This window comes from Triticum dicoccoides, chromosome 1A, assembly GCF_002162155.2.
Source record: "Triticum dicoccoides isolate Atlit2015 ecotype Zavitan chromosome 1A, WEW_v2.0, whole genome shotgun sequence".
Taxonomy (NCBI): Eukaryota; Viridiplantae; Streptophyta; class Magnoliopsida; order Poales; family Poaceae; genus Triticum; species Triticum dicoccoides.
In genome coordinates this window covers 456,046,325-456,058,950 of record NC_041380.1, presented here as the reverse complement: position 1 = coordinate 456,058,950, position 12,626 = coordinate 456,046,325, and the positions used below count along the sequence as shown (strand labels likewise).

Here is a 12,626-nt window from a genome sequence, read left to right as displayed (position 1 = left end):
GCCGCATTTTATGATTATGAAATTTGGCAAATGGACGTCAAAACTGCATTCCTTAATGGATATCTTAAAGAAGAGTTGTATATGATGCAACCAGAAGGTTTTGTCGATCCAAAAGGTGCTAACAAAGTGTGCAAGCTCCGGCGAACCGTTTATGGACTGGTGCAAGCCTCTCGGAGTTGGAATATACGGTTTGATAGTGTGATCAAAGCATATGGTTTTATACAAACTTTTGGAGAAGCCTGTATTTACAAGAAAGTGAGTGGGAGCACTACAGCCTTTTTGATAAGTATATGTGTATGACATATTGTTGATCGGAAATGATGTAGAATTTTCTGGAAAGCATAAAGGAGTATTTGAAAGGATTTTTTCAAAGAAAGACCTCGGTAAAGCTACTTATATAGTGAGCATCAAGATCTATAGATATAGATCAAGATGCTTGATAAGTTTTTTCAATGAGTACATACCTTGACAAGATTTTGAAGGAGTTCAGAATGGATCAGTCAAAGAAAGAGTTCTTGCCTATGTTGCAAGGTGTGAAGTTGAGTAAAGACTCAAAACCCGACCATGGTAGAAGATAGAAAGAGAATGAAAAGCCATTCCCTATGCCTCAGTCATAGGTTCTATAAAGTATGCTATGCTGTGTACCAGACCTATTGTATACTTTAGCATGATTTTGGCAAGGGAGTGCAATAGTGATCTAGGAGTAGATCAGTGGACAGCGGTCAAAATTATTCTTAGAGGACTAAGGAAATATTTCTCGGTTATGGAGGTGACAAAAGAGTTCATCGTAAAGAGTTACGTCGATGCAAGCTTTTTACACCGATCTAGATGACTCTAAGTCTTGATCTAGATACATATTGAAAGTGGGAGCAATTAGTTAGAGTAGCTCCGTGCAGAGTATTGTAGACATAGAAATTTGCAAAATACATATGGATCTGAATGTTGCAGACCCGTAGACTAAACTTCTCTCACAAGCAAAACATGATCACTCTTTGGGTGTTAATCACATAGTGATGTGAACTAGATTATTGACTCTAGTAAACCCATTGCGTATTAGTCACATGAAGATGTGAACTAATCACATAAAGATGTGAACTATTGGTGTGAAATCACATGACGATGTGAACTAGATTATTGACTCTAGTGCAAGTGGGAGACTGAAGGAAATATGCCCTAGAGGCAATAATAAAGTTGTTATTTATATTTCCTTATATCATGATAAATGTTTATTATTCATGCTAGAATTATTTTAACCGGAAACTTAGTGCATGTGTGAATACATAGACAAACAGAGTGTCACTAGTATGCCTCTACTTGACTAGCTCGTTGATCAGAGATGGTTAAGTTTCCTAGCCATGGACAAAGAGTTGTCATTTGATAAACGGGATCACATCATTAGAGAATGATGTGATTGACTTGACCCATCTGTTAGCTTAGCACGATGATCGTTTAGTTTACTGCTATTGCTTTCTCCATAACTTATACATGTTCCTATGACTATGAGATTATGCAACTCCCGAATACCGGGGGAACACTTAGTGCGCTATCAAACGTCAGAACGTAACTGGGTGACTATAAAGATGCTCTACAAGTGTCTCCGATGGTGTTTGTTGAGTTGGCATAGATCGAGATTAGGATTTGTCACTCCGTGTATCGGAGAGGTATCTCTGGGCCCTCTCGGTAATTCACATCACTATAAGCCTTGCAAGCAATGTGACTAATGAGTTAGTTACGGGATGTAGCATCACGGAACGAGTAAAGAGACTTGCCGGTAACGGGATTGAACTAGGAATTGAGATAATGACGATCAAATCTTGGGCAAGTAACATACCGATGACAAAGGGAACAACATATGTTGTTATGCGGTTTGACCGATAAAGATCTTCGTAGAATATGTAGGAACCAATATGAGCATCCAGGTTCCGCTATTGGTTATTGACCGGAGATGAGTCTCATTCATGTCTACATAGTTCTCGAACCCGTAGGGTCCGCACGCTTAACGTTCGGTGACGATCGGTATTATGAGTTTATGTGTTTTGATTTAGCGAAGGTTGTTCAAAGTCCCGGATGTGATCACGGGCATGACAAGGAGTCTCGAAATGGTTGAGACATAAAGATCGATATATTGGAAGCCTATGTTTGGACATCAGAATGGTTCCGGGTGAGTTCGGGAATATACCGGAGTACCAGGAGGTTACCGGAACCCCCCGGGAAGTATATGGCCTTTATTGGGCCTTAGTGGGAGGGAGGAGAAGGAAGCCTAGGAGGGGGCGCCCCCCCCCAAGCCCAATCCGAATTGGGTGGGGGGCCGGCCCCCCTTTCCTTCCTCCTTCTTTCCCCTTCCTTCATCTCCTAGTCCAACTAGGGAAGGGGGGATCCTACTCCCGATGGGAGTAGGACTCCTCCAGGGCGCGCCATAGAGGGCCGGCCCTCCCCCTCCTCCACTCCTTTATATACGGGGGAGGGGGCACCCCATAAACACACAAGTTGACTATTGTCTTAGCCGTGTGCGGTGCCCCCCTCCACCATAATCCACCTCGGTCATATCGCTGCAGTGCTTAGGCGAAGCCCTGTTCCCGTAGCTTCATCATCACCGTCATCATGTTGTCGTGCTGACGAAGCTCTTTCTCGACACTCAGTTGGATCAAGAGTTCGTGGGACGTCACCGAGCCGAACGTGTGCAGATCGCGGAGGTGCCGTACTTTTGGTGCTAGGAGCAGTCGGATCGTGAAGATGTTTGACTACATCAACCGCGTTGCCATAGCGCTTCCGCTTACGGTCTATGAGGGTACGTGGACAACACTCTTCCCCTATCGTTGCTATGCATCACCATGATAGATCTTGCGTGTGCGTAGGATTTTTTTTTGAAATTACTGCGTTCCCCAACACTCGTAACCTGTAAAACCTCAGGTTCCAGTGGTGCCGTGACCACCCTCTGAGGAGTAACAACTTCTTCGCCTGAGTCCAAAGAGGCAGAAGAATGACAGTCATCATCATCATCTATCGCCTCCGGCAATTCCTCCATGTGTTCGCTCAAGTCAATGGTCGTATACCAATATCCCGTGTCATACACTTGGTTGCGGCCTGTCGGTTCCATTGGACCAGCGCTAGGGGCTACTATGATGGCCAACTCGACCTCACCACCGCCACTACTGCATCCAGCATCATCACAGATAGAAATGAACTCCACATACACCATCCATTGTCCAAACATAGAGCAATTAGGATTGCTTGCAAACCTCATGTACGATCCCCACGAGTTTTCTCCTATGACAGGCCGCAGACCCAACGGGCAACTATACCATCATTACGTCCAACAACGACAAAGACATCCATGGTCATTTTCTTTCCATGCAACTCAGGGCCAAACGCCGCTCGGACGCATCTTCTGACTGCCGCATAACCTACTTTGACCATGTCTCTCGCTACCACTGTCTTCCACCTGCACATGGACACATCGACCCTGGAAGGGTCGTCGCGTACGACATCCCCATAGAACAGTAACAAATTTTCCATAGTACCTAACGAACATCCATATTTACATTTCAAATAATTAGTAATCGAACATTTCATTATTACCAGATTAAAACTTAATATATATAATAAGGGCAAAAACATTTTAATGTCCGTATTTAAGCTTGAACTATTTTTATTTTTATTATCATCTGGTACGACTCTAAAACATAATAATACAATCATAGCATTTTAATAAGATACGATTAAAAGTTTTAATATATTTTGATTTTAATAACATCTTCATATCATCTAATAAAATGGTTTATTTACAAATAATGAAATGGTCGAATAACATTTTAATAGCCTCCTCTCTCACCCACTCCCCCGTCGGCTTCGGGAACGCGGGTGATATGTCTCCAACATATATACAAATTTTAATTGTTCCATGCTATATTATATCCTGTTTTGGACATTATTGGGCTTTATTATACACTTTTATATTATTTTTGGGACTAACCTATTAACCGGAGGCCCAGCCCAGAATTGTTGTTTTTTGCCTATTTCAGAGTGTCGCAGAAAAAGAATATCAAACGGAGTCCAAGCGGAATGAAACCTTCGGGAACGTGATTTTCGGAACGAACGTGATCCAGAGGACTTGGACCCTACGTCAAGACATCAACCATGAAGGCACGAGGTAGGGGGCGCGCCTACCCCCCCCCCCTAGGCGCGCCCTCCACCCTCGTGGGGCCCACGTTGCTCCACCGACGTACTCCTTCCTCCTATATATACCTACGTACCCCCAAACTACCAGATACAGAGCCAAAACCCTAATTCCACCGCCGTAACTTTATGTATCCATGAGATCCCATCTTGGGGCCTTTTTCGTAGCTCCGCCGGAGGGGGTATCGATCACGGAGGGCTTCTACGTCAACACCATAGCCTCTCTGATGAAGTGTGAGTAGTTTACTTTAGACCTTCGGGTCCATAGTTAATAGCTAGATGGCTTCTTCTCTCTTTTTGGATCTCAATACAAAGTTCTCCCCCTCTTTTGTGGAGATCTATTCGATGTAATCTTCTTTTGCGGTGTGTTTGTTGAGACCGATGAATTGTGGGTTTATGATCAAGTTTATCTATGAACAATATTTGAATCTTCTCTGAACTCTTTTATGTATGATTGGTTATCTTTGTAAGTCTCTTTGAATTATTAATTTAGTTTGGCCTACTAAATTGATCTTTCTTGCAATGGGAGAAGTGCTTAGCTTTGGGTTCAATCTTGCAGTGTCCTTTCCCAGTGACAGTAAGGGCAGCAAGGCACGTATTGTATTGTTGACATCGAGGATAACAAGATGGGGTTTATATCATATTGCATGAGTTTATCCCTCTACATCATGTCATCTTGCTTAAAGCGTTACTCTGTTCTCTTGCGCTTAATACTCTAGATGCATGCTGGATAGCGGTCGATGTGTGGAGTAATAGTAGTAGATGCAGGCAGGAGTCGGTCTACTTTTCTTGGACGTGATGCCTATATACATGATCATACCTAGATATTCTCATAACTATGCTCAATTCTGTCAATTGCTCAACAGTAATTTGTTCACCCACAGTAATACTTATGCTCTCGAGAGAAGCCTCTAGTGAAACCTATGGCCCCCGAGTCTATTTTCCATCATATTAATCTTCCAATACTTAGTTATTTCCTTTGCCATTTATTTTACTTGCATCTTTATTTCTCTTTATCATAAAAATACCAAAAATATTATCTTATCATATCTATCAGATCTCACTCTCGTAGGTGACCGTGAAGGGATTGACAACCCCTTTATCGCGTTGGTTGCAAGGAGTTTATTTGTTTGTGTAGGTGCGAGGGACTCGTGTGTGGCCTCCTACTGGATTGATACCTTGGTTCTCAAAAACTGAGGGAAATACTTACGCTGCTCTGCTGCATCACCCTTTCCTCTTCAAGGGAAAACCAACGCAGTGCTCAAGAGGTAGCAAGAAGGATTTCTGGCGCCATTGCCGGGGAGTCTATGCAAAAGTCAACATACCAAGTACACATCACAAACCCTTATCTCCCGCATTACATTATTTGCCATTTGCCTCTCGTTTCCCTTTCCCCCCACTTCACCCTTGCCGTTTTATTCGCACTCTCTCTCTCCATCCTCCTCTCTTTCTCTATTCGCCTCTTTTTACCCGTTTCTTGTTTGCTTGTGTGTCGGATTGCTTGCTTGTCACGATGGCTCAAGATAATACCAAATTATGTGACTTTACCAATACCAACAACAATTATTTTATTAGCACTCTGATTGCTCCTCTTACCGATGCTGAGTCTTGTGAAATAAATGCTGCTTTGCTGAATCTTGTCATGAAAGATCCATTTTCCGGCCTTCCTAGTGAAGATGTCGCTACCCATCTAAACAACTTTGTTGATCTGTGTGATATGCAAAAGAAGAAAGATGTGGACAATGATATTGTTAAATTGAAGATATTTCCTTTTTCGCTTAGAGACCGTGCTAAAGCTTGGTTCTCGTATTTGCCTAAAAATAGTATTGATTCATGGAATAAGTGCAAAGAAAGAACCGCTAGGATGCGTGCTAAGAAAGATTGCTTTATAAAAGCGTGTTCTTCTAGTTTCCATGATAATAAAGATGAAGATCTAAAAGTTATTGATGTGTCCCCTATTGAATCTTTGTTTTGCAATATTAATCTTGATAATGATGGGACTGAATATGATCCACCTTTACCTAAAAGGTATTCCAAAAATTCGGAGTCTTTATATCTTGATGCTAAAATTGTTAAAAGTGGTATTGAAGAAGTCAAAACTTTAAATATTAATGAACCCACTATTTTGGATTTCAAGGAATTTAATTATGATAATTGCTCTTTGATAGATTGTATTTCCTCGTTGCAATCCGTGCTAAATTCTCCTCGTGCTTCTAGTCAAAATAAAGCCTTTACCAAACATATCGTTGATGCTTTGATGCAATCTTATGAAGAAAAAATTGAGTTGGAAGTTTCTATCCCTAGAAAACTTTATGATGAGTGGGAACCTACTATTAAAATTAAGATTAAAGATCATGAATGCTATGCTTTGTGTGATTTGGGTGCTAGTGTTTCCACGATTCCAAAGACTTTGTGTGATTTGCTAGGTTTCCGTGATTTTGATGATTGCTCTTTAAACTTGCACCTTGCGGATTCCACTATTAAGAAACCTATGGGAAGAATTAATGATGTTCTTATTGTTGAAAATAGGAATTATGTGCCCATGGATTTTATTGTTCTTGACATAGATTGCAATCCTTCATGTCCTATTATTCTTGGTAGACCTTTCCTTAGAATGATTGGTGCAATTATTGATATGAAGGAAGGGAATATTAGATTCCAATTTCCGTTAAGGAAAGGCATGGAACACTTCCCTAGAAAGAAAATTAAATTACCTTATGAATCTATTATGATAGCCACTTATGGATTGCCTTCCAAAGATGGCAATACCTAGATCTATCCTTGCTTTCATGCCTAGCTAGGGGCGTTAAACGATAGCGCTTGTTGGGAGGCAACCCAATTTTATTTTTATTCCTTGATTTTTGCTCCTGTTTAGTAATAAATAATTTATCTATCCTCTGTTTTGGTTGTGTTTTTTGTGTTTAATTAGTGTTTGTGCCAAGTAGAACCGTTGGGAAGACTTGGGGAAAGTCTTTTTAATCTTGCTGTAAAAAACAGAAACTTTAGCGCTCACGAGAACTGCTGCCATTTTTATTTGGAAAGTGATATTTAGTTAATTATTTTTGAAGATGATTAATAGATAAATTCCTCACGTCCAGCAATTTATTTTAGAATTTTTTGGGTTCAAGATCTTGCGTTAGCTACAGATTACTACAGACTGTTCTGTTTTTGACAGATTCTGTTTTCCATGTGTTGTTTGCTTATTTTGATGAATCTATGGATAGTAAAATAGTTTATAAACCATAGTGAAGTTGGAATACAGTAGGTTTAACACCAATATAAATAAATAATGAGTTCATTACAGTACCTTGAAGTGGTGTTTTGTTTTCTTTCGCTAACGGAGCTCACGAGATTTTCTACTTTAAGTTTTGTGTTGTGAAGTTTTCAAGTTTTGGGTAAAAGATTTGATGGATTATGGAACAAGGAGTGGCAAAAGCCTAAGCTTGGGGATGCCCATGGAACTCCAAGATAATCTAAGTACACATAAAATCCAAATCTTGGGGATGCCCCGGAAGGCATCCCCTCTTTCGTCTACTTCTATCGGTAACTTTACTTGGAGCTATATTTTTATTTACCACATGATATGTGTTTTGCTTGGAGCGTCTTGTATTATTTGAGTCCTTATTTGTTATTTTTCCACAATAATCCTTTCTGCACATACCTTTTTGAGAGAGAGACACATGATTCAGAAATTGTTAGAATACTCTATGTGCTTCACTTATATCTTTTGAGTTATATAGTTTTTGCTCTAGTGCTTCACTTATATCTTTTAGAGCACGATGGTGGATTTGTTTTATAGAAACTTTTGCTCTCTCATGATTCACTTAGATTATTTTGAGAGTCCTACAAAACAGCATGGTAATTTGCTTCAATTATTTTAGGCATTCAAGATTAATAATAAAAATTTCTTATGAGTGTGTTGAATACTATGAGAAGTTTGAAACTTGATAATTGTTTTGAGATATGGAGATGGTGATATTAGAGTTGTGCTAGTTGAGTAGTTGTGAATTTGAGAAATGCTTGTGTTGAATTTTGTGATTCCTGTAGCATGCACGTATGGTGAACCGTTATGTTAAGAAGTTGGAGCATGATGTATTTATTGATTGTCCTCCTTATGTGTGGCGGTCGGGGACGAGCGATGGTCTTTTCCTACCAATCTATCCCCCTAGGAGCATGCGCGTAGTACTTTGCTTCGATAACTAATAGATTTTTGCAATAAGTATGTGAATTCTTTATGACTAAAGTTGAGTCCATGGATTATACGCACTCTCACCCTTCCACCATTGTTAGCCTCTCTAATACTGCGCACCTTTCGCCGGTATCATACACCCACCATATACCTTCCTCAAAACAACCACCATACCTACCTATCATGGCATTTCCATAGCCATTCCGAGATATATATAGCCATGCAACTTTCCACCGTTCCGTTTACTATGACACGCTCCATCATTGTCATATTTGCTTCGCATGATCATGTAGTTGACATTTTAATTGTGGCAAAGCCACCGTTCATAATTCTTTCATATAAGTCACTCATGCATCATTGCTATCCCGTATACTGCTGGAGGCATTCATATAGAGTCATACTTTGTTCTAGTATCGAGTTGTAATCATTGAGTTGTAAATAAATAGAAGTGTGATGATCATCATTCATAGAGTATTGTCACAATAAAAAAGGGGAGAAAGGCCAAAAAAAGAAGGCCCAAAAAAGAATAAATAAATAAATAAAAAGGGGCAATACTACTATCCTTTTTCCACACTTGTGCTTCAAAGTAGCACCATGATCTTCATGATAGAGATTCTCCTATGCTATCACTTTCATATACTAGTGGGAATTTTTCATTATAGAACTTGGCTTGTATATTCCAATGATGAGCTTCCTCAAAATGCCCTAGGTCTTCGTGATCAAGCAAGTTGGATGCACACCCACTTAGTTCTTTTTGTTGAGCTTTCATATACTTATAGCTCTAGTGCATCCGTTGCATGGCAATCCCTACTCACTCACATTGATATCTATTAATGGGCATCTCCATAGCCTGTTGATATGCCTAGTTGATGTGAGACTATCTTCTCCCTTTTTGTCTTCTCCACAACCACCATTCTATTCCACATATAGTGCTATGTCCATGGCTCACGCTCATGTATTGCGTGAAGATTGAAAAAGTATGAGAACACCAAAAGTATGAAACAATTGCTTGGCTTGTCATCGGGGTTGTGCATAATTTAAATACTTTGTGTGGTGAAGATGGAGCATAGTCAGACTATATGATTTTGTAGGGATAACTTTCTTTGGCCATGTTATTTTGAAGAGACATAATTGCTTAGTTAGTACGTTCGAAGTATTATTATTTCTATGTAAATATTGAACTTTTGTCTTGAATCTTTCGGATCTGAATATTCATACAACAATTGAGAGAATTGCATTGAAATTATGCCAAGTAGCATTCCACATCAAAAATTCTGTTTTTATCATGTACCTACTCAAGGACGAGCAGGAATTAAGCTTGGGGATGCTTGATACGTCTCCAACGTATCTATAATTTTTTATTCTTCCATGCTATATTATATCCTGTTTTAGACATTATTAGGCTTTATTATACACTTCTATATTATTTTTGGGACTAACCTATTAACCGGAGGCCCAGCCCAGAATTGCTATTTTTGCCTATTTCAGAGTTTCGCAGAAAAAGAATATCAAACGGAGTCCAAACGGAATGAAACCTTCGGGAACGTGATTTTCGGAACGAACGTGATCTAGAGGACTTGGACCCTACATCAAGACATCAACCAGGAAGGCACGAGATAGGGGGGCGCGCCTACCCCACCCCCCAGGCGCGCCTTCCACACTCGTGGGGCCCATGTTGCTCCACCGACATACTCCTTCCTCCTATATATACCTACGTACCCCCAAACTACCAGATACGGAGCCAAAACCCTAATTACACGGCCGTAATTTTTTGTATCCACGAGATCCCATCTTGGGGCCTTTCTCGGAGCTCCACCGAAGCGGGTATCGATCATGGAGAGCTTATACATCAACACCATAGCCTCTCCGATGAAGTGTGAGTAGTTTACTTCAGACCTTCGGGTCCATAGTTATTAGCTAGATGGCTTCTTATCTCTTTCTGGATCTCAATACAAAGTTCTCCCCCTCTCTTGTGGAGATCTATTCGATGTAATCTTCTTTTGCGGTGTGTTTGTTGAGACCGATGAATTGTGGGTTTAGATCAAGTTTATCTATGAACAATATTTGAATCTTCTCTAAATTCTTTTATGTATGATTGGTTATCTTTGCAAGTCTCTTCGAATTATCAGTTTGGTTTGGCCTACTAGATTGATCTTTCTTGCAATGGGAGAAGTGCTTAGCTTTGGGTTCAATCTTGCGGTGTCCTTTCCCAGTGACAGTAAGGGCAGCAAGGCACGTATTGTATTGTTGCCATCGAGGATAACAAGATGGGGTTTATATCATATTGCATGAGTTTATCCCTCTACATCATGTCATCTTGCTTAAAGTGTTACTCTGTTCTCTTGAACTTAATACTCTAGATGCATGCTGGATAGCGGTCGATGTGTGCAGTAATAGTAGTAGATGCAGGCAGGAGTCGATCTACTTGTCTTGGACGTGATGCCTATATACATGATCATACCTAGATATTCTCATAACTATGCTCAATTCTGTCAATTGCTCAACAGTAATTTGTTCACCCACCGTAATACTTATGCTCTTGAGAGAAGCCTCTAGTGAAACCTATGGCCTCGGGTCTATTTTCCATCATATTAATCTTCCAATACTTAGTTATTTCCTTTCCATTTATTTTAGTTGCATCTTTGTTTCTCTTTATCATAAAAATACCAAAAATATTATCTTATCATATCTATCAGATCTCACTCTCGTAGGTGACCGTGAAGGGATTGACAACCCCTTTATTGCGTTGGTTGCGAGGAGTTTATTTGTTTGTGTAGCTGCGAGGGACTCGTGTGTGGCCTCCTACTGGATTGATACCTTGGTTCTCAAAAACTGAGGGAAATACTTACGCTGCTCTGCTGCATCACCCTTTCCTCTTCAAGGGAAAACCAATGCAATTCTCAAGAGGTAGCAGCGGGCAGCTCGGTGCTCACGATGGCAGCGGCTCGGTCGTGCTTCTTCTAGGACTCCAACTCCGGTGTTGGTGCCAGCACGGGAGGTGCCCCCCTAGCCGGCGCGGGCCTCCTCTCTCACCCACTCCCCCGTCGGCTTCGGGAATGCGGGCAGCTCGGTCCTCGCGATGGCAGCGGCTCCGTCGTGCTTCTTCTAGGGCTCCAACTCCGGCGCTGGTGCCAGCACGTGAGGCTCCTGCCTAGCCGGTGCGGGAATGTCCGCCGGCTTGCAGGGCAGCGATGGCCTGCAGTTGGGGAAGGGATTCTCGGAAGGGACGAGGGGGGCGACGCCGTGGCTGATGGCTTGGCGGGCTCCGGGAGCGCCAGTGACGGCTTCTGGGACGGCGCCGTGTAGGGCCTCCTGGGCTCGGGCACGGGCGTCATCGGTGCGACGTGCGGCGAAGGGTGCTTCTTGGGTTGTGATACATCTCCAACGTATCTATAACTTTTGATTGTTCCATGCTATTATATTATCTGTTTTGGATGTTTTATATGCATTAATATGCTATTTTATAGTCCCTCTGTTCACTTTTATAAGACCTTGAAGACATTTCAGACAATGTGCAAAACAACCTATTTAGAGTTGTCTGAAATGACTTACAAAAGTAAATGGAGGGAGTATTATTTTTGGGACTAACATATTAACCTAAAGCCCAGTGCTAGTTATGTTTTTTCCTTGTTTTTGAGCTTCGCAGAAAAGGAATACCAAACGGAATAAAACTTCACAATGATTTTTCTTGGACCAGAAGACACCCAGGGGACTTGGAGTGCAAGTCGGAAGAGCCACGAGGTGGCGGCAAGGTGGAGGGCACGCCCTAGGAGGCACCCCCTACCTTGTGGGCCCCTCGGTGACCTTCTGGCCTAGCTCTTCCTCCTATATATTCATATATATTCCAGAACCACCAGAAGCATCCATGAAAACACTTTTTCACCGCCACAACCTTTTGTTCCCGTGAGATCCCATCTTGGGGCCTTTTCCGGCATCCCGCCGGAGGGGGATTTGATCATGGAGGGCATCTACATCAACCCTACTGACCTTCCGATGAAGTGTGAGTAGTTTACCATAGACCTACGGGTCCATAGCTAGTAGCTAGATGGCCTTTTCTCTCTCTTTGATTCTCAATACCATGTTCTCCTCGATGTTCTTGGAGATCTATCCGATGTAATCTTCTTTTGTGGTGTGTTTGTCGAGATTCGATGAATTGTGGATTTATAATCAGCTTCTGTGAATATTATTTGAATCTTCTCTGAATTCTTATATGCATGATTTGGTATCTCTATATTTCTCTCTGAACTATCGGTTCGGTTGG

General features: G+C 41.4%; 1 pseudogene; it reads right to left on the bottom strand.

Annotated features, from left to right (window-relative positions):
• The window catches only part of LOC119353698, a 72,631-nt pseudogene extending 60,931 nt beyond the window's left edge, over positions 1-11,700 (bottom strand).
• Positions 11,701-12,626: the final 926 nt, after the last annotated feature.